Here is a 21,182-nt window from a genome sequence, read left to right on the forward strand (position 1 = left end):
CCATCTGCGGGTACTGATGGTGAGATATCGGTCTTCTTGTGGAGTTTTATACTGTGGACGTACCGTACTGTAGCGCCTGGACACTTTTCCTATCTGCTGGAATCGTTGGCATAATATTCACACTTTGTGGCACACGGAGGGCCTGTGCTACGACCTGCTGTGTTTGAACAGCCTCCTCTCGCCCTAGTATTCTATCCGCCATAACGTCATCAATATATGTTATTTGAGCCATTTTCAACACGCAGTCACAATTATCATGTCTGAAAACGTCTGCAAACTAAGGCACTGCACCGTACTCTGACATGCACCAACACACCTCTGCGCATGTGGACTGCTGCCAGTGCTACCGGGCGACGACCGTAGGTCAAATGCACCGCATGGTCATACCCTGAGGTAATTTAAACCCGCAAACCGCCCACCAGAGCGTTGTTTCACGATGTATCAGTATTATCCTTAATTTATGAGCATGAGTGTATTTACAAGGTGTACGTGACAATGTCAGTCTTTATTAAATATTCAAATATACGGTGGACAACCTATCAAGTGATACTTAATTCCCGTTGTAAATCATGCCAAAGTACCCCAGAAAACTGGTGGCGCGCTTTACTAGGTGAGGATAGGACATTCTTTCTCTCTTTCTCACTCTTTCCCCTTATCCGCCCAGGCGTCTCATGTTTCGTGCCTTTAACGCAATGCGCAATTGTAACATCTCTCATGACGGAGCAAAAATGTGTGTGATACAAATTTTTTAGTTTTGTTTTTAAGTGTATCAGCGCAGCACTAGGAAACAAACGTTATTACATTAAACAATGTCATAAACTACACTTACATATAGATGAAACTACTAATCTGAACTCAGTTTATCGTTCACTAATATACCGATCCAACTCATTCAACTCGTCTGCTTGTTTATCGTGGGAAATATCAGTTGCTGACTTTTATCTCTTTCCATTTCGTTTAACATTCCCCCCGATCGCTGAAACTTGATATTTCTTGGCACAGTGCTGCAGATAGCTCACAACATTACCAAAAATCACTTTTTTTGGCTCGTGGGTGGAGCAGCTCCTGTTTCGGACAAAGTATTTATAATCGCGCGTTCTTGCACATAGTTAACAGCTTCCCGCAAAACAGTTCATGATGACGTCCTATCGCGTCTTGAGATACTCAGAGGAGATTCCATACCGGTGCTGCCTTCATGTCATGTCATGTCATGTCATGTCATGCCATCCGATGCCTTGCAATTGTTGTGACACCAGTGCTGCTCAGTGTGTTGTATTAAGAGGCGTGACGGACGGGGGAAGGGGAGGGCGCATCCGCTTAACTATTACTTGGGTAACACCAAAGAGCGTTTCCAGCATCCAGAAAAACGGTGGCGTTGTTCAGCTAGTAAATGATGCATCAGTTTTTTCCATAATCCTTCTAAATGAGTGTGGTCAGAGCCTACTACGCTGGCTCACAGAAGAGTCATTTTCCCGTGACCACTGGCGTTCGCCAACAATTGGCCAAAATAAATTTCGGAAACCCCTCTCCTTCGGATAGGAATGCAATTTACTGGCGTGAGCGGCAAATGAAATTCCCTGCATGTGAATCCCGAATCTGGTCTGTCCAAAGCCTTCAATGTAAAAATTGTTCTCGTAGAGCTACTTGGAGCTCGCCGGATCTAGAGTGGGTTGATGGCCCTCAGTGGTGGCGGAAACAAGACGTGGTCTCTTTAGGATAGACCAGAATATGAGGTTGGGAGTGAGTGTTCCTCAGTGACCTGTAATGTTATTCGGCTAGTATGGAGACCCACGGGAATTTGAAGGTATGTTATGGTGCTTGGGATATGGAATTCAGCTTTGTGTTTTTCCTGTATTCTGGGGGGAGTGCTGTGATTTAGTGAGGGAGCGCACTGCTCTGTAGGTAGGGTCCTCATGCCAGAATGTGGAGCCACTTGTTAGCCAGAGGCAATGGCGATGAACATGTACAAGGCGACCTTAGCAAGATCTGATGGGAGAACAATGAAGCATGGTGTTTCTGTGAGTCCCCGCCTCCCCCCCCCCCCCCCCCCCCCCCCCCGCAAAAAACTCTCTCTCTCAGCATTAAACTATTATTTTGTCTCGTTTAGGAAGGAGATTATCGGCGAGATTTTCTGGAAGCCAGCTAGGGATTGTTTTACTACTGTTTGCACTACTTGTTTTCGAGTGTATCTGTCGGATCTGAGAGTCTTTTGGTGCTTGTAAGATCACTACAAGTTATTTTCTTGTGTTATTTGAATCGTGGCAATTTTAATCCTCTATCCGGTCAAGGAGAGGCTGGTGAGACATATTTTGGCGGATTTAATGATGTAGTAATGCGGACAACTAATCCAGGTCAAGCAATATACGTCTCCTAGGAAATCTCCGGAGTAATGATTTTTACTCTTTCTGGACCACACTAAGTATGAGTAGGGCTGCCATACGTCTGGGTTTCCATGTATGTGCCCTCATTTTGAGGGCGTCCGGGGCATCCTGAGAGATCTTTTTTACACAACTGCCCGCGGTAATCTCGGATCATTTTGTGTCTGGAAAAATTCGATTGATTGAAAATCGACAGATTTTAATAAAACCTAGTTAAAGTTCCTTCGTCTTAAGTCATACAACGAGCGTGAAGCACGCTTAGACGCTACCCTATACCTACTTTCCATGATATTGAGAACAATAAGAAGTCGCGACAAACGACACCGCACCGCCACCCCACCCGCTGGACAATTGTTCGCGAGCAAACAAATTGTGCAAGTGCACATTTCACGCCATACGTTCGCGAAGCAAATATATCGATTCTGCAATATATCGACTTACGTTTTCTTCATCTGTTCTCGTATTTTCATTATTTTCCCCCGAAAGAGCAGGCAATACGGCTGCATGGCACTTAAGGGCTGATTATCGCCGGCGGACTTCTTGCGTACGGAAAAATGATCCGATTTGACCGAAAAGTCTGGGACTTCAGAAATCTTTGTCAGGGGTCTGTCCTTTTAGTGATGGCACGCCCAAGTGTGAGCAGACTCTGACCTACGGATGGCGGTTTTCGCTGAAACAACCGGTTTTCAGTTAAATTGCTTTTTTCAACGCCAGCTTAACTGGACTGTTAAAACCTCTCAGAATAACCGGTTTTTGAAATAAACGATTTTTGTTTTTTTGTTCCTGTTATTTCCTGTAATATAATGTACGTAGAACTCGAACGAAGTTTGAAAGATTTTGACACACTCAGTTTAAAAGATACATAGAATCAAAATATTAAATTAAATTGAGATATAAAAGAAAACTTAGTCTGCCCATCGTTAACTGCTTGTTTTGGAAAGTGATGACGGCCGACTGCTACAAAAAAAACCACCAGTGCTTTCCGACTGATACTAATTTTTTAAAACGCTGCTCAAAAATCATGTTGTAATCAGGGATCATACCACTATAACGACACTGCGAATAGTCAGTGCTAAAGGGTGAGAACTGAGGTTGAAGAATTTTATTCCTGTTGTTAGTTAGTTGGTTTACAAAGGCTACAAGCAGATAAGGGCACGTTATGTAGACACAGGCAGTAGCTCAGCTACTTTCGATTTTTACTCAAAACTGTGGATGAACTGTCAAGTCTTAAGTTTCCTCCTTATGTGAGAGACTACAATATAGACAATGCATGTACACGCGTACCATCTAATAGGCCACACCATATGGTAACAGGTAAAATATTGTCTCAACGATGCTTTACCAGTTCTTATGCCAAGTGTCTGTTGCTCATTTCTGTCGGCTTTGTTATTAAAATAGCACTAATCGTTTTTCCCATTTTCTGTAATAACGCAATGTTTCAAAGCAATGAAAATATTACGAATTAAAAAAAAGGTTTATTTATAAACGAAAAATTTTAGCACTGCTGCTATGGCTAATTGATATTTCGGCTTTTCTGCGCAGTAATTAGTAAAATATAAAAACTCTAATACAACCGAGACCAAACAAATATAAAAAATACCAGTTATTCAGAACTAAAATACCAGTAGCTGTTTTAATTGGCTGGTTTATCCCATCACCAGCCTGAGGACGGCCGTGAGTGTGAGATCGCGCGATGCAACGGAAGCTCCGGAGACGAGACTAGGGAACGTTTTCACAGTATATCTCTCTTCCCCTTCATCCCCTCTACTTTGTCCTCTCTTGTGAGCGAGTGCCCGAGTGAGTTTACGTGTGTGTGTGTGTGTGAGTGTGTTTTCGCTCGTGTTCCTATATGTGTTCAGGGCTGAGATGGGCGCAGTCTTTAGGAGAGAGAGAGAGAGAGAGAGAGAGAGAGAGAGAGAGGGCACAGCTGTAGTTGCGGCTGTTCTTGGCCTTCGTGCCCTTCAGACGGACTGGGAGGAAAGGAAGCGCCTGCAGTTTGGCCGGGAAAGTGCCCTGCGGCACGACCCGACAGAACTTTGTGCCACTAGTTTGGCGGAGTTGAACGCCGGTGGCTGTTCGGACAGCAGCGCTAATGGACGGCGCTGCCGGGTCGTTCCGAGGGCTGGTTTACCTGCGGCATCAGCCTAACTGCTCTCCGCTAGCAACTCCGGCGCAAGACTGGCTCAAAAACGCTGTCAACAATTTAGCCCTTAGAATGAAATTTTCACTCTACAGCGGAGTGTGCGCTGATGTGAAACTTCCTGGCGGATTAAGACTGTGTGCCGGGCCGAGACTCGAAAGTTTGGATGGTAGGAGACGAGGTACTGGCGGAATTAAAGCTGTGAGGACGGGGCGTGGGTCGTGCTTGGGTAGCTCAGTTGGTAGAGCACTTGCCCGCGAAAGGCAATGGTCCCTAGTTCGAGTCACGGCCCGGCACACAGTTTTAATCTCCCAGGAAGTTTCAATTTAGCCCTTGTTCTGAAACTGTATGTTTTGTCTGTAAACATATGTACCTTGAGACAGGTGAAGTGCCGCTGCGCATCGCAGTCGTGGACAAAAATGTACGCAGGGAAAGGGCAGAGCAGACACTTAAAATGGCTTTTTTAGGGTTCCGAACCAGAGCTGGTAAAAACAGAACCCTTAGAGGGACATTTTGTTGTCCATTTTTCTGTCTGTCAGACTGTTTAACACACTGCTTCCCGGGAACGGATAGATGTATCAAGTTAAAATTTAAGCCTCTGGATGGTGTATAAAATTTAAGCTTCTAAACCAATGCAGTCAATATTCGGCCATTTACACTGACCACCGAGAACATTACGACCATCGACCTACTACCTATATGAACCCGTCAGGCGATAGCAGCGTCTCCTGGTGAGGAATGACTACTAGTCAGACACACGCACGATGCATATGGTATCAGTTAGTGTGTCGTCCGTGTGTAGAATGGGGAAGGCGTACGATGTTTCTGAGTCTGACCGAGGGCAGATCGTGATGGCCAGGAAGCTCGGCACGAGCAGTTTGGAAACTGCACGAGTTGCGGGTGTTCGAGGAGTGCTATGGCGAGTGTATTCGAAAGGTGACGAAACCAATGTGAAGCCACGTCCAGGGATCGTGGGGTTGGGCAGCTGTTCCTCATTACAGATGTCGGACGTCGAAGGCAGGGCAGACTGGTACAACGGGACAGGCGGTGAACTGTGGCAGACATGACACCAGACTTCAAAGTTCGGCAGAGTACAAGTGTGTCTGAACACCAGTGCACAAAACTCCGCAGCCGACGACCCATGCATGCGCCAAGGTTAAGGCCACGTCATCGGCAACTAAGACTGTATGCGCACTTGACCGTGACCATTGGTACCGGACTTCGGAGCAGCGGCAGTGCGTTGCGTGGTATGATGAATCCCGATACCTTCTTCATCATGCCGATGGGGGAGTCCGAATCCGTTGTCTTACAGGGAACAGCTCCTTGACTGCTCTATTGCGGGACGGAGACAAGCTGGAAGCTGTTCCATTGTGCTCTGGGGAACATTGAAGTGGGCATCCACGGGTCCAGAAGAGCTGAAGCATGGGACGATGACGGCCAAGGAGTGTCGCACACTGGTTGCAGACCACGTACAACCCTTCAAGCCGATCAAGTTTCCCGACGACAGTGGCATTTTTCAACAAGATAATGGGTTATGTCACAAGGTCACGAGTGTTACGGAGTGGGTTGAGGAACACAATGGCGACTTCCAGTTGATGTGCTGGCCCTCAAGCTCACCAGATCTGAACAAGATCGAACATATCTGGGATGTGATTGAACGTGGAGTCACAGTTCATCGCTCCTCTCGCCGGAATCAGCGGCAATTAAGTGACTTGTGTGTGCAGATGTAGTGCCAGTTCCGTCCAGCGACGTACCAGGGGCTCATTGCTTCTATGCCACGACGCGTCACCGCTGTCACCCGTGCCAAAGGTGGGCGCATCGGTTATTGGGCAGGTGATCATAATCTCTTGGCTGTCACTTATTTTAAGCCACGCGGACTCACTCATCAAAATCTATGGGGTACTTTCCGTTGACGTAGACTCATAAAATTGGCAACGAGCAATGTTTAACAGTACAAGTAAAGAAAAAAATCCTCGAAGTGTTAGTTTTTAGTTACATAACGCGAAAAATGTTTTTTTGTGTCATTTGTTATCCGACTTCAAACTGAAAACATTCTCGAAAGTCGTGGATTTATCGGAACCGATATCTTGCTATCTTACCAATATCAATGTCGGTAACAGTCAAAAGTCATCTGTATTCTCGCTTCCTGCGTTAATTTTGTGTGAAACCCGTCAGAGTGCGAATTCTGCTGTGTACCACAAATTTCGTTTCTTTATGAATCACTCCCATGTGGAAAAAGCCTTCTTTCCTACTACACCGACCTCTATTACTGCCTTCACACTGTTGTCAAACTGGTTACGAGGCGTATCCGGACTGTTGGAGCAACGCATTTTACCTATAAATCATACTATTGAAAGTAGTGTGTGCCCTAAATTTTACATGTTTTTCCAGAGTGTGAGTTTTTGTTGTGCACAAATAAGGAGATAATTTTCAAGATGGCTTAGGTGATAGTTGGAATCGACAGAAGATAAAATCAGTGAGGATAAGTAAATTCTCATCGCCACTTATGTGAACTATCAATTTTACTGCACCTGCATCTGTGAGAGCAGGAGTGATGCGCCGAACTGCCGATAGCTGAAATTAAAGGTGTTCTTCCGGGTGTTCTGCCGAACTGTTGGTTCAATTTCGTGCATAATGCTTGTTGAGCTCCTGCGAGTGTGTGTATTCGCTGCCTGGACGCCACCAACGCCAGCTGGAGTCTGCGGGCGTCAGATTTCATTCTTGTGTAAAGCGCTGACGCACCTGGATTTTGAGATATTTCTGGACCAAATTCCATCTTTGGTGCTGTTTTTTTTTTTAATATTTATCTTTCAATACGATATGTTCGCGGTATTTCCCTCTGAGCAGCCGTAGCGTACGGATCTCCGTGCCGGTACGTTCACAGGAGCTCAGTCCGTCAGTTCACCTGATGATGGCGACATGTTTGATCGCCGAAATATTGTGCCCGTTGGACACTATAGACCGGCAGCATACCCGTGGATATTTTGATTATCAAATACGCCGGGAGAAACTCAAGAATCACATCATACACCTTTACGGGGAGGAGATGTATCGCAGCATGAAGAAATTTGAAAAGTTGCGCCACCGTAGATGTCGTTTGCTAAGTACTCTTGCCTTTCTAAAGAGATGTCGTTCCGAGAATGTTGTTCCAAATTTTGCTAAGGTTATGCATCACATCGATTCTGCAGCAGCTAAAAGAATCAAGAAACGAGCCAGCCTCGCATTGGTACGTGAGAGAGTGCAATTCACCCGCCGGAGCCTTGAGTTTATCTCACAGGAATTACTCAAACTACATTTGCAACTGGCTAGTAAGTTCACTTCTTGTTCCTGGGATTGGATTGATGGTGTCACCTGGGTGTCAGCTGATTCCGCCCATAAGAAGGCTACAGGACGTCAAACAGCTAAGTTCTCACGTCTCCTTGACAAACCATCCCTGCAGGTTCCGTGCAAGACTGTCATCAATTTGAGTGGCATGGCGTTGAGTGATGATGCGGTCTCGGTTTTGCAGAGAGGTCTCAACTTCGCTCCCACCCCCAAGTTCACTCCGGTCGCAGAAATTGTTAGTGCTGTTGAACAGGTTGCAGCTCGACTTCCGCCAGAATCAGCCGAGGAAATACGTCGTGAAACTTGTCGTGCGTTGACGAAATCCAAGCCGATGAAGTCAAATATCAGCAGTAAAGAGAGGGCGGCCATTCGTGATCTGAGGGAGCGCTCTGAAATTGTTGTCTTACCAGCTGACAAAGGCAATGCTACAGTTGTTGTCTCCCATAAGGACTACACTGATAAGATGCAGAGCCTGCTAAATGACGATTCCTACCGGAAGATCAGCGTTGACCCTACAAAGAAGGTGGAGAACAAGACGAGGGCGCTTCTCAAAGACGCAGATTTACCGGAGGGTGACGCTAAGAAATTGTTACCCCAAGGTCCGGTACCGCCTGGACTATATGGACTCCCGAAGGTTCACAAAGAGGGGGTACCATTACGCCCCATTGTCAGCAACATCAGGGCACCTACATATTTGTTGGCCAAATACCTGACGGGAATATTAAGTCCTTATGTGGGTAAATGCCCTCATCACATCCGTAATTCCGTGGATTTTGTTAAACGCCTTGATAGCTTCAGGTTGGATGAGTCAGATATCATGGTGAGTTTTGATGTCGTTTCCTTGTTTACGAGGGTACCCCTGCGAGAGTCACTAGAATTGATTAGTCAGAAGTTTGATGAGAAGACCACTGAACTTTTTAGGCATGTCTTCACTTCCACGTATTTTCTTTTTAATGGAGAATACTACGAACAAACGGAGGGAGTCGCCATGGGTAGCCCACTCTCACCGGTGGTAGCGAATTTGTACATGGAGAACTTCGAGGAGGAAGCCCTGTCGTCATCCGTATGGAAACCTACTTGCTTTTTCCGTTACGTGGACGACACGTTCGTCATCTGGCCACATGGTATGGATAAACTCCTTGACTTCCTTACACATCTAAACTCCATACACCCCAACATCAAATTCACTATGGAGACTGAAACGGAGGGTAAATTACCTTTCCTTGACGTCTTGGTCAAGAGAAGGGCTGACGGCACCCTAGGTCATGGGGTGTATCGGAAGGCTACGCACACTGATCTGTATTTGCATGCAGACAGCTGCCACCACCCTTCACAGAGGAATGGGGTACTTAAAACTCTAGTACATAGGGCGCGCACTATCTCTGACGCAGAGAGTCTACCCCAGGAATTGGAACATCTGAGAACTGTATTTCGAAAAAATTGGTACTCAGAGTGGCAGATTCAACGTGCTCTCCGCCCAACCACTGCAGCACAACCTGTTGAGATGGATGAAGTCACGAGGGAGGAGGTAGGCACTGCATTTATTCCATACACAGGCGCACTCTCGGGGAAAATCGCCCGCATTCTGAAGAAACACCGGGTCGGAACTGTGTTTTGTCCTCCAAATAAAACTCGTGCACTGGTGGGGAGCGCCAAAGATGACCTCGGTTTGAGGAAGGCCGGCGTGTACCAGATTCCGTGTCAATGTGGCAAGTCGTATATTGGTCAGACGATGCGTACCGTCGAGGATCGATGCCGTGAACACCAGAGGCACACTCGACTGATGTATCCGAGCAAGTCGGCGGTCGCTGAACATTGTTTGTCGGAAAATCACGCCATGGAGTATGACCGCACGAGGATTCTGGTACAGACGTCGAGATACTGGGACAGCGTTGTTAGAGAGGCCATCGAAATTCGCACCAATGACGACCTCATAAACCGGGACTGTGGCTATAATCTTAGCAAGGCTTGGGAACCAGCGATCGGGTTAATCAAGAGTAAATCGAGCAGACGTATAGTTGTGACGACCACGGCGGACAGAGCCATCACACCGACGTCATCTCAGACGCCGTCGCAATCTGTTCCACCGCGCGACCGTGGCGCTGGGCGCGGACGGCGGAGGGAGCGCGCCGCGGGCGGAGGGTATTTAAATCGGCCGCCGCCGCGACCGAACCCAGTTCCCTCTGAGCAGCCGTAGCGTACGGATCTCCGTGCCGGTACGTTCACAGGAGCTCAGTCCGTCAGTTCACCTGATGATGGCGACATGTTTGATCGCCGAAATATTGTGCCCGTTGGACACTATAGACCGGCAGCATACCCGTGGATATTTTGATTATTATTAGTAGTGTTTTTGCATATCATTCTGATGTTCATCTTACATGCCATGCCTACCAGATTTATATCTCTGTAATGTCAATATTTATTCTCATTTTCATTTTTTAAAGGGAGATATATTCTCCCATTCTCCTAGAACCATCACATGTTATAGAAATTTGCCATACTAAGCATCAGAAAAATTCCAACACATCTTTCTCATTCAGATGTTCTGTGTTTTTTCTATACTCTTTGATCGTATCTTTCTATACTCTTTGATCATACCACTGTTTCTTGTAACGTGTTATCCATGCCTTACTGAGACGCGACTTGAATTACCTGAGTCGTTTTCTGCTTCGTTAACATGCTTCATTACTTTGTACACTAATGTTTGTATTTCGCATTTGTTGTCTTCGATATTACTAACCAATCTCGTGATTGACTCGTTACGTATCACTTTTAACAATCTCTCTTTTAGAATTATGTAGTACCTTTTCTGTTTCTTCATGGGTCTTACTTATTATATTTTTTCTCTAAGCCTTCGTATCCAGTTTTGACGAACTTCAGTCACTCAATTAATACATTTTTAAAAGGTGTTTTAATTTAACTCGAGACAACTAAATATCTTGAAAATGACGCATCGTACGAAAAAAAAATATTCCACGTGGAAGTTAAAATTAGGAAAGGGGAAATGTGTCTGTGCTGCAACTGGCCATCTCCTAGCCATCCCTCCCGCGTGGGCGGGGTCAGCTTCGTATTTTCAACTGGGAAACCCGCCCCCACAATTTTGTTGCACATTCGGATTCTACGCCAAAAAAATACGTACGTTTTACTCAGACCATTGTTTCCAATTCTTGGTAGATGGCGCTGTAATCGAAAAATATCAAGTGTGCCCGTTTCTGCAATTAAGAACCCACATATTTGATTCTACATTTCATTTTCGACGGTACTTTAAACCTTTTTCGTTTTAACGGTTGGTATTTGTGTCCGAAATGTACTTTAACGTTGCGAATGTGTATGTACAGTACAGATGATATGGCTAGACATTCACATTACTGACAAATAAGCTACTTGTATGGTAAGGAAGTTCCCTGTTTCTTGCGGGTATGACTATGGTGTACCCTCAGCCCATCGGAATGTTTGATATCGGTGGCTGTCCTGTAGGTCCAGCATCAGGGTGACTGACTTTGGTGTGTGTTTCCATCCAACCTCCTTACCTCTCGCGCTGGCCGATTCGCAGCTACCCGCGGAATACAAACCACAACTGTTATAATAAGGTAAAATGTCTATGAAGTGATAGTGACAAGCGCATCTGCCATGGATACTCAACGAAATCAATGGGTTACTCCTATCTCCTTTCTTGAATGCTGATGTGACCTGTGCAACTTTCCAGTCTTTAGGAACAGACTTATCGTCAAGTGAGCGGTTGTATATGATTGCTAAGAAAGGCGCTATTGTATCTGCATACTCAGGTACCTTTCAGAGTATGCAGACACAACAGCGCCTTTCTTAGCAATCATATACAGCCGCTCACTTGACGAAAGGTCCGTTCCTAAAGACTGGAAAGTAGCACAGGTCACACCAATATTCAGGAAAGGAAACAAGAGTAACCTATTGAATTACAGACCCATATCACTGACCTCAGTTTGCAATAGGACTCTGGAGCATACACTGTACTCGAATATTATGAATCACCTTGAAGAAAATGACTTATTGATACATAACTAACATAGATTCAGAAAATATCATTCTTGTGCAACGCAGCTAGCTCCTTATTCCCATAAAGTAATGAGTGCTGTCGACAAGGGATCTCAGATCGATTCCATATTCCTTGATTCCCAGAATGCTTTTGATACCGTTCTTCACAAGCGACTATTAATGAAATTGCGTGAATATGGAACATCGTCTCAGATGCGGGACTGGATTCGTGATTTCCTCTCAGAGAGGTCGCAGTTCGTAGTGATAGACGGTAAATCATCGAGTAGAACAGAAGTGATATCTGGCGTTCCGCAAGGTAGTGTCACAGGCCCTGTGCTGTTCCTGATGTACATAAACGATCTGGGTGATAATCTGAGCAGCCCCCTTAGATTGTTTGCAGATGACGCTGTAATTTACCGTCTAGTAAAATCATCAGACGCTCAATTCCCATTACAAAATGATATAGAGAGAATTTCTGTATGGTGCGAAAAGTGGCAATTGGCACTAAACAAAGAAAGGTGCGAGGTCATCCACATGGGTACTAAAGGGAATCCGATAAATTTTGGGTATGCGATAAATCGCACAAATCTAAGGCCTGTCAATTCGACTAAATACCTAGAAATTAGAATTACGAGCAACGTAAACTGGAAAGACCACATAGATAATATTGTGGGGAAGGCGAAACAAAGCTTTGTTGGCAGAACACTTAGAAGATGCGACAAACCCACTAAAGTGACAGCCTACATTACACTTGTCCATCCTCTGCTGCAATATTGGTGCTAGGTGTGGGATCCTTATCAGATAGGATTGACGGAGCACATCGAAAAAGTGCAAAGAAGGGCAGCTCGTTTCGTGTTATCGTGCAATAGCGGTGAGAGTGTCACTGATATGATACGCGAGTTGGAGTGGCCGTCACAAACAAAAGGAGGTTTTCTTTGCGGCGAGATCTATTTACGAAATTTCAAACACCAACTTTCTCTTCCGAATGCGAAAATATTTTTTTGACACCCGCCTACGTAGGGAGAAATGGTCATCATAATAAAATAAGAGAAATCAGAGCTGGAACGGAAAGATTTAGGTGTTCCTTTTTCTCGCGCGTCGTTCGAGAGTGGAATGGTAGAGGAGTAGTTCGAAAATGGTTCGATGAACCCTCTGCCAGGCACTTAAGTATGAACTGCAGAGTAACCATGTAGATGTAGATGTAGATGCAGAAGCACCCCACTGGCAGAGAGGTAAGGGAACTCGCCGATATCAAGCATCGCGATGGAAGCAGTAAACTATTACATTAGGGTTGTTCTTCCTGGACCACCTTAAACGTAGTTTCCCACCAAACATTCAAACGGCTGACCATATTGTGTCGTACTACCAAATTTTCAACACTGAAGTAAATGGTTGGTTGGTTGGTTTGGGGAAGGAGACCAGACAGCGAGGTCATCGGTCTCATCGGATTAGGGAAGGACGGGGAAGGAAGTCGGCTGTGCCCTTTCAAAGGAACCATCCCGGCATTTGCCTGGAGCGATATAGGGAAATCACGGAAAACCTAAATCAGGATGGCCGGACGCGGGACTGAACCGTCGTCCTCCCGAATGCGAGTCCAGTGTCTAACCACTGCGCCACCCCGCTCGGTACTGAAGTAAATGTCGAAGATTAATATCAGCCGTTAGAACACCAAGGTTTACATTTACAACGTTAATTAAATGTAGAATTAGATGCGTCGGCTCTTCATTACAAAAACGGTCACACTTGATGTTTGTCTATTACACCCCCATGTACCACAGATGGGAAACGATGGTATCAGCAAACCGTACGTATTTTTTGACGCTGAGTTCGAATATGCAATAAAAATTGGGAGCTCGCGTTGGAAATACAAAATTGACGCGACCGCGAGGCGAGGTGGTGAGCAGGTGGTCAGAGATAGCACAGACAGATGTTCCCTCCGATGCGTCGAGTCCGCCCTATCGATTAGTACTATGCGATATCGCTGATATCGCGCTCAGGGACGTAGGCTCTGTGGAGAGCGGAGCCTATGAAACAGCACGCCACATGCGCAGAGAGGGCGGTCGGTTTTTGTCGAGGATACCGTGAGGAGGTGCAGGCCACGCTGGTCCTGGCAGCTGCTCTGGACGGCGGCGTGCAGAAGTAGCGAGATACGGCCGCGAAACGTGCACTGCAGCCTCAGCGTATATGTATTTCTGCCGGGACGAGGCAGTGTGCGTCCTTGTCATCAAACAGGGCTCACTGCAGATAGGGGCAACTGATAACTTGCTGGGGTGCACTTGGGAACTGTGTGAACTTGTGACGACACGCTATTTTTGTTAAACAAATTAAGGGTGTTGACTGCAGCAGCTGAAATTCTTAGCACTAACTTCTAATAGTAGCTGTGTGGTGTGCTGACGGATCAGGTTCAAAATGGTTCAAATGGCTCTGAGCACTATGGGACTCAACTGCTGTGGTCATAAGTCCCCTAGAACTTAGAACTACTTAAACATAACTAACCTAAGGACATCACACACATCCATGCCCGAGGCAGGATTCGAACCTGCGACCGTAACGGTCGTGCGGTTCCAGACTGTAGCGCCTTTAACCACTCGGCCACTCAGGCCGGCGACGGATCAGGAACCTTTTGCTTAACCGTCAAGAAGCTTTCATTACGATAATATGGCCTCAACCCCTTTCTCAAAAACTGTTTCCCAGAATTACACTACTGGCCATTAAAATTGCTACACCACAAAGATGACGTGCTGGCCGGCCAGGGTGGCCGAGCGGTTCTACGCGCTACAGTCTGCAACCGCGCGACCGCTGGGTCTCACGTTCGAATCCTGCATCGGGCATGGATGTGTGTGATGTCCTTAGGTTAGTTAGGTTTAAGTAGTTCTAAGTTCTAGGGGACTGATGGCCTCAGAAGTTAAGTCCCATAGTGCTCAGAGCCATTTGGAACCATTTTGATGACGTGCTACAGACGCGAAATGTAACCGACAGGAAGAAAATGCAGTGATATGCAAAAGATTAGCTTTTCAGAGCATTCACACAAGGTTGGCGCCGGTGCCGACACCTACAACGTGCTGGCATGAGGGAAGTTTCCAACCGATTTCTCATACTCAAATAGCAGTTGACCAGCGTTGCCTGGTGAAACGTTGTTGTGATGCCCCGTGCAAGGAGGAGAAATGCGTACCATCACGTTTCCGACTTCGACAAAGGTCGGATTGTAGTCTTTCGCGATTAGGGTTTATCGTATTGCGACATTGCTGCTCGCGTTGGTCGAGATCCAATGACTGTTAGCAGAATATGGAAACGGTGGGTTCAGGAGGGTAATATGGAACGCCGTGCTGGATCCATACGGCCTCGTATCACTAGCAGTCGAGATGACAGGCATCTTATCCGCATGGCTGTAACAGATCGTGCAGCCATGTCTCGATCCCTGAGTCAATAGATGGGGACGTTTGCAAGACAACAACCATCTGCACGAACAGTTCGACGACGTTTGCAGCAGCATGGACTATCAGCCCGGAGACCATGGCTGCGGTTACCCTTGACGCTATATCACAGACAGGAGCGCCTGCGAAGGTGTACTCAACGACGAACTTGGGTGCACGAATGGCAAAACGTCATTTTCTCGGAGGAATCCAACTTCTGTTTATAGCATCATGATGGTCGCATCCGTGTTTGGCGACATCGCGGTGAACGCACATTGGAAGCGTGAATTCGCCATCGCCATACTGGCGTATCACCCGGCGTGATGGTATGGGGTGCCATTGGTTACACGTCTCGGTCACCTCTTGTTCGCAATGACGACACTTTGAACAGTGGACGTTACATTTCAGATCTGTTACGACTCGTGGCTCTACCCTTCATTCGATCCCTGCGAAACCCTACATTTCAGCAGGATAATGCACGACCTCATGTTGCAGTTCCTGTACGGGCCTTTCTGTATACAGTAAATGTTCGACTGCTGCCCTCGCCAGCACATTCTCCAGATCTCTCAGCAATTGAAAACGGTTGGTCAATGGTGGCCGAGCAACTGGCTCGTCACAATAAGTCAGTCACTACTCTTGATGAACTGTGGTATCGTGTTGAAGCTGCATGGGTAACTGTACCTGTACACGCCATCCAAGCTCTGTTTGACTCAATGCCCAGGCGTATCAAGGCCGTTATTACGGCCAGAGTTGGTGGCTCTGGGTACTGATTTCTCAGGGTCTATGCAACCAAACTGCGTAAAAATGTAATCACATGTCAGTTCTGGTATAATATATTTGTCCAATGAATACCCGTTTATCATCTGCATTTCTTCTTGGTGTAACAATTTTAATTAGTGTATTCATTTGGACTTGAGGAAGTGCGTGTGTGAGTGTGTGTGTGTGTGTTTCAAGTCTGTTAAACTAATGTCGCTTCTCTGTGTGTTCTAGAAGCCTGCGTTTCTTGCCTCCTGTATGGTCGCGGGTTTGTTTGTGACGGTGGATGGCTTGGGGCAGGCTTGACCGTCTGTGTCCGGCCCAAGGGGAAAAGGTGCACTCCAAAGAAGCCTGAACTTGTTGTAAGAAAGAAAAACATACTGTTTGTTAAGTGGATATGTTGATTATTGTAACCCTTTCTATAATTTTTTTGTGAATCTTATTTTGTTACGGCTTGCGAATTGTTATTGGTCATTTTGAGAATCTCCTGATGAGTCCTCGTTAACGAGGTTCTGTAGGCAACCAGTGTTAGTTAAGCTATCTTTGTTCAGGAATAACTCTTTACTGAGTGAGGTGGAGCAGTGCTTAACATACTGGACTCGCATTCGGGAGGACGACAGTTCAAACCTGCGTTCAGCCATACTGATTTAGTTTCCTGTGATTTCTCTAAATTGCTTCAGGCAAATGCCGGGGTGGTTCATTTGAAAGGGTACGGCTGAATTCCTTCTCCATCCTTCCCTAATCCAATGGGACCAATGACCTCGCTGTTTGGTCCCCTCCCCAATAACTTGTTTTGAACATCTTTTTGTGATGACGGTTGTTTGTTCCCTTGAGATATAGCTCCGTGTCAGACTTTATCGAGAGCTTTTTAATTGTAAAAGTGAATGCCTATGTTTTTAATTCATATTTGCTTAAAGCGAATTCTGTTTTTTTAATAATTCAAAGTGAATCTATCTTAATTATTGGAATGATGAATACCTTTAGAGTGATCGAAGGTGTTGCAAAATTCCAATAGAAATTAGGTGCTTTTGTGTTTGTGGCGAGTAATTACCAAGGGATGAAAAAAACCAGTCATGAAATTTTCTAATATTTTTTTTTTAATTTTAGTCCATCACCTTTCCTCAGTGGAACTATGTTTCCTGACCTTTATAAACGGAGCAGCTGTTTCACACTTAACTAATACTAACCTTTCATCTAGATATGTAGTTGAATCAAGTTAAAACAAACACCCTGATTATTTTGTTCGAAGAGGGGACCTCCGATTCAGCAGACATAAAGCTAAAGGGAAGAGAGAGAGAACACAGAAGTATGGAGGGGTGAGCCGAACCAGAGGAATGGCTAAACATGCCTAAAAAAGTTAATAAAACTGTCTGTCCTTTTCAGCCATTAAAAATTTCTCTCAGAACTTAGGCAGACTTTAATTCATTGTTAGCGAACAAGACGCAAGAATACGAAGTAGACTATTGTGGAGCGGCAACCCTTGCTCACTAAAATTTCATTTCGATTTTTCGAGCGGCTGACCGAACACAGCGGCCTGCAGCTTTAACGTGCCCTGTGGGGGTCCGGCCAGATCCGGTCTCGTGCATTAACGATTTACACGCGACAGTGCATACGGCTGCAAGAGGAGTGGCGCTGTGCAAAAATACAGAATAACCGGGCGCGCCGTGGGAGGCGGGGGCGGTTCCTGGAGCTGACAGCCGCGGCAGATGTGCCGTCAGGAGAGGGGAGGGGTTGTCTGTGCGTGCGTGTGTGTGTGTGTGTGTGTGTGTGTGTGAGCCCCGAGGGAGACCGATAGAGGAGGGGGTGGCCGGCGCGAGCAGCTGCCGCGGGTCTGCTTTATTGCATTCCCCGCGCGCTGAGGTCCGCAGGTCGTCGTCGGCCATCACCGGGAGTCGGTCACACGCCGCCCCTGTCTGCGCAGATATGCCAGGCTCGCAGCCCACGGGCTCACTTACCCACTCGGTTGGCACGCTTGCTGGTGTGCGCGCTAACTGCCAACTGTGTGGGATGCGTCCGTTCACACACGACCCGTGGTTCCCCAGTGTCCGCGTGACCTCATTCCGCGCTTTTGTCTCATTGTATACTAAAACCGTCTGAAACGTTATAACAAGACATGGGGATCCGAAAGTGGAAATCACAGAGCCCATAGACGCATACACGAGGCACGTTCGGAAAGTACGGGTAGGTGTACTGAGATCATAACTCGACGTGCCTATTTTCTTTTTAAAGGGTGGACCCTCAACCACAGCGAGCATCGCAAGAATACGTTGTTAATAAACACAAGTTGTGATATCCATTTGCCTGAAAGATGTCGGTAAGAAACCCTGCTAAAGTGTGAGCCACGTGCTCTGATCCGCTTCCTACCCGCGAAAGGAATAACATCTAGTGAAGTTTTTTTGGCGAAACAAAACGGTTTACGGCGAAGGTGTTAGGAACAGAACCAGTGTGTTTCGTTGGCATATAGAGTGTAGTGGAGACAGAACAAAAAATGGTTCAAATGGCTCTGAGCACTATGGGACTTAACTGCTGTGGTCATCAGTACCCTAGAACTTAGAACTACTTAAACTTAACTAGCCTAAGGACATCACACACATCCATGCCCGAGGCAGGATTGGAACATGCGACCATAGCAGTCGCGCGGTTCCAGACGGTAACGCCTAGAACAGCTCGGCCACCTCGGCCGGCGAGACAGAACAAATGTTCATGACGAGCAGAGGAGAAGAAGGCATTCCATTTTGACTGATGCGCTGGTACGAAAAAATCAAGAAACTCTTTGTGAAGCCCGCCAGTTGACAGTGGGCAAAATTATTGCGATGTTTCCACAATTCTCCAGAACTCTCTTATGCGAGATGCTGTCAGAAACGCTGGGATAACGGAAAATGTGGACAAGATGGGCCCCAAAACATCTGACAGAGCAGCACAAGAAAAATCGGGAAAATAGCGCCCGCGAGTTTCTTGAGCGACTTGAACTGGAAGGTGAGGATATTCTGAGTCCTACTGTGACTGGAGATGAATCGTGGGTGGCTCATTACATGTCTGAGACAGCAAGACAATCGCCGCGGTGGCGTTACACCAATTCCCCATCTGCCTAAAACTAAAAATCACATTTTTGGGCAAAACAATCATGGCCTCATTGTTTTGGGACCGAAAATGCACCATTTTGCTCGAAATTCTATCTCAGAAGGAGTCCATCAATGCACGAAGATATTGCGAGACCCCAAAAATGTCAAAAGGTGCATTGAAACAGAAGGAGTGGAATGCTGACAGAGGAGAATGCTTGTTGCACGACAACTACCGTCCTTATACGCCTTAGTCACCAAAGTGTTCTTGGATTTATTTCGTTTTAGACCACCCCCGTACTCCCCTGACTTGACACCTTCAGATTATCATCTGTTCACCTCCCTGAAGGCACATAAGAGTAGAATAAATATTCAACTGTCGAGTAGGTGCAGGAAGAGGTTCTGAAGTGGTGGAAGGAAATGGAGAGAGAGTTCTTCGACGAGGGTATAAAGGAGTTTGTGCCACGGTTCACTACATCTATTGAAAAAGGAGGGCGATTATGTGGAAAATAGTCAACAAGGGTATCAACAACACCCTATGGAAAAAGGAGGGCGATTATGTGGAAAATAGTCAACAAGGGTATCAACAACACCCTGTATTTTTTTTTGAACACGCTTTTAAAGAAGTATAAAAATCTAGTAAACCTTCTTTCTGAACATGTCTGTTACAACAACAAATTTTATTTCTCACAAAAATTATTGCACCGACTCGCATTCGGGAGGACGACGTTTCAATCCCGCGTCCAGCCATCCTGATTTAGTTTTTCCGTGATTTCCCAAAATCGCTTCAGGCAAATGCCAGGATGGTTAATTGGAAAGGGCACGGCTGACCGATGGGACCGATAACCTCGCTATTTGGTCTCTTCCCCCAAAACAACCCAACCCACAAAAATTATTGCGTACACGCTAGCAATAAGCGCTCTTGACCATGTAAAGGGCCAACAGCATATATTTCAGAGAAAACAAGAATTCATAATAAGCTTTAAAAGGTTTCATCTTGGTAGAAACGTATATATTTTAATTGATTAATCCTTTCTGATAAAGCAACCCCGCAATCATAATTTATTTAATTGGATTAACACCAAAATATTAAATCTTTACACCACTGTAGGATGTTCAACATCCAAAGATTAATGATACAGGTTATAAGCGCTTGCATCTTAGGTGAACATCAATCAAAGGGGCTGGGGAAAACTATTCAACACCATTTCTTACCAAGTATTGTTTAAAGCAATTTATTAACAACAATAATTTCTTTTCTCTCAGCAATGAGGCATATGGTTCAACTATCAAAGCGCATTAAAGATTAAACTTGAGCTTTCATTTTTAGGAAAGGATATTAAACGGAAGCGAAACAGTTTAGATTTTCTTTAAAGCTTTTTTTTTAAATTACAGTTCATTAAAACAAAAAGTATTTATAATTTACATCGAAAGTCATATGGAAGGACGGCATAATCTGGAAATTTCAGATTTCATTTGTTTATTGCATACAAACTGTAAAAGATAGAAACACATTGCACATGTCACTGGATAGAGGAAGGTTCAAAGCTTTGACACGTTTGCGCTGTTGTCTGTTTCTAGCAACATGGCGAATACGTTGTGCGACCTAATACCCCTAAGATGTTCGGGCTCACATGCGGTCCCCCTTCATCCAAAAGGCTCAAACTCGTCCAGGGGTTGAACCGCACGTGTCGCATTACACTCCCTAATTTAGTCACTTGTGACCCTTTGGTTAGATTGTCTGGCTGGTGGCAAGTTTGCGAAATACGAAGTTAATACCACATATAACAACAGTACTAATAGAATCGGGAACTAAATCAACGACCCAAAAATGATGTAGGCCACACTGTTGGGAATTGGTTAGAATAATATTTATTCAGAAACCAAACTAATAGCGAAAGTGGTCGTATTTAGAATTGCTGTTACATTAGAATACATATCCATTTGACATACGTCGATCATTCACAATCTCATCGCGAATTATAAGTTCGATACTCCACCTCGTTAACTATGCGAAAAAGAGTTCACACCAGCCGTGCGGCTGCTCACCGCTCAGAGACCACACAACGGAATTTTCTTAGTCGTTTCACTTCCTAGCTGC

This window comes from Schistocerca cancellata, chromosome 8 (assembly GCF_023864275.1).
Source record: "Schistocerca cancellata isolate TAMUIC-IGC-003103 chromosome 8, iqSchCanc2.1, whole genome shotgun sequence".
NCBI classification, from domain to species: Eukaryota; Metazoa; Arthropoda; class Insecta; order Orthoptera; family Acrididae; genus Schistocerca; species Schistocerca cancellata.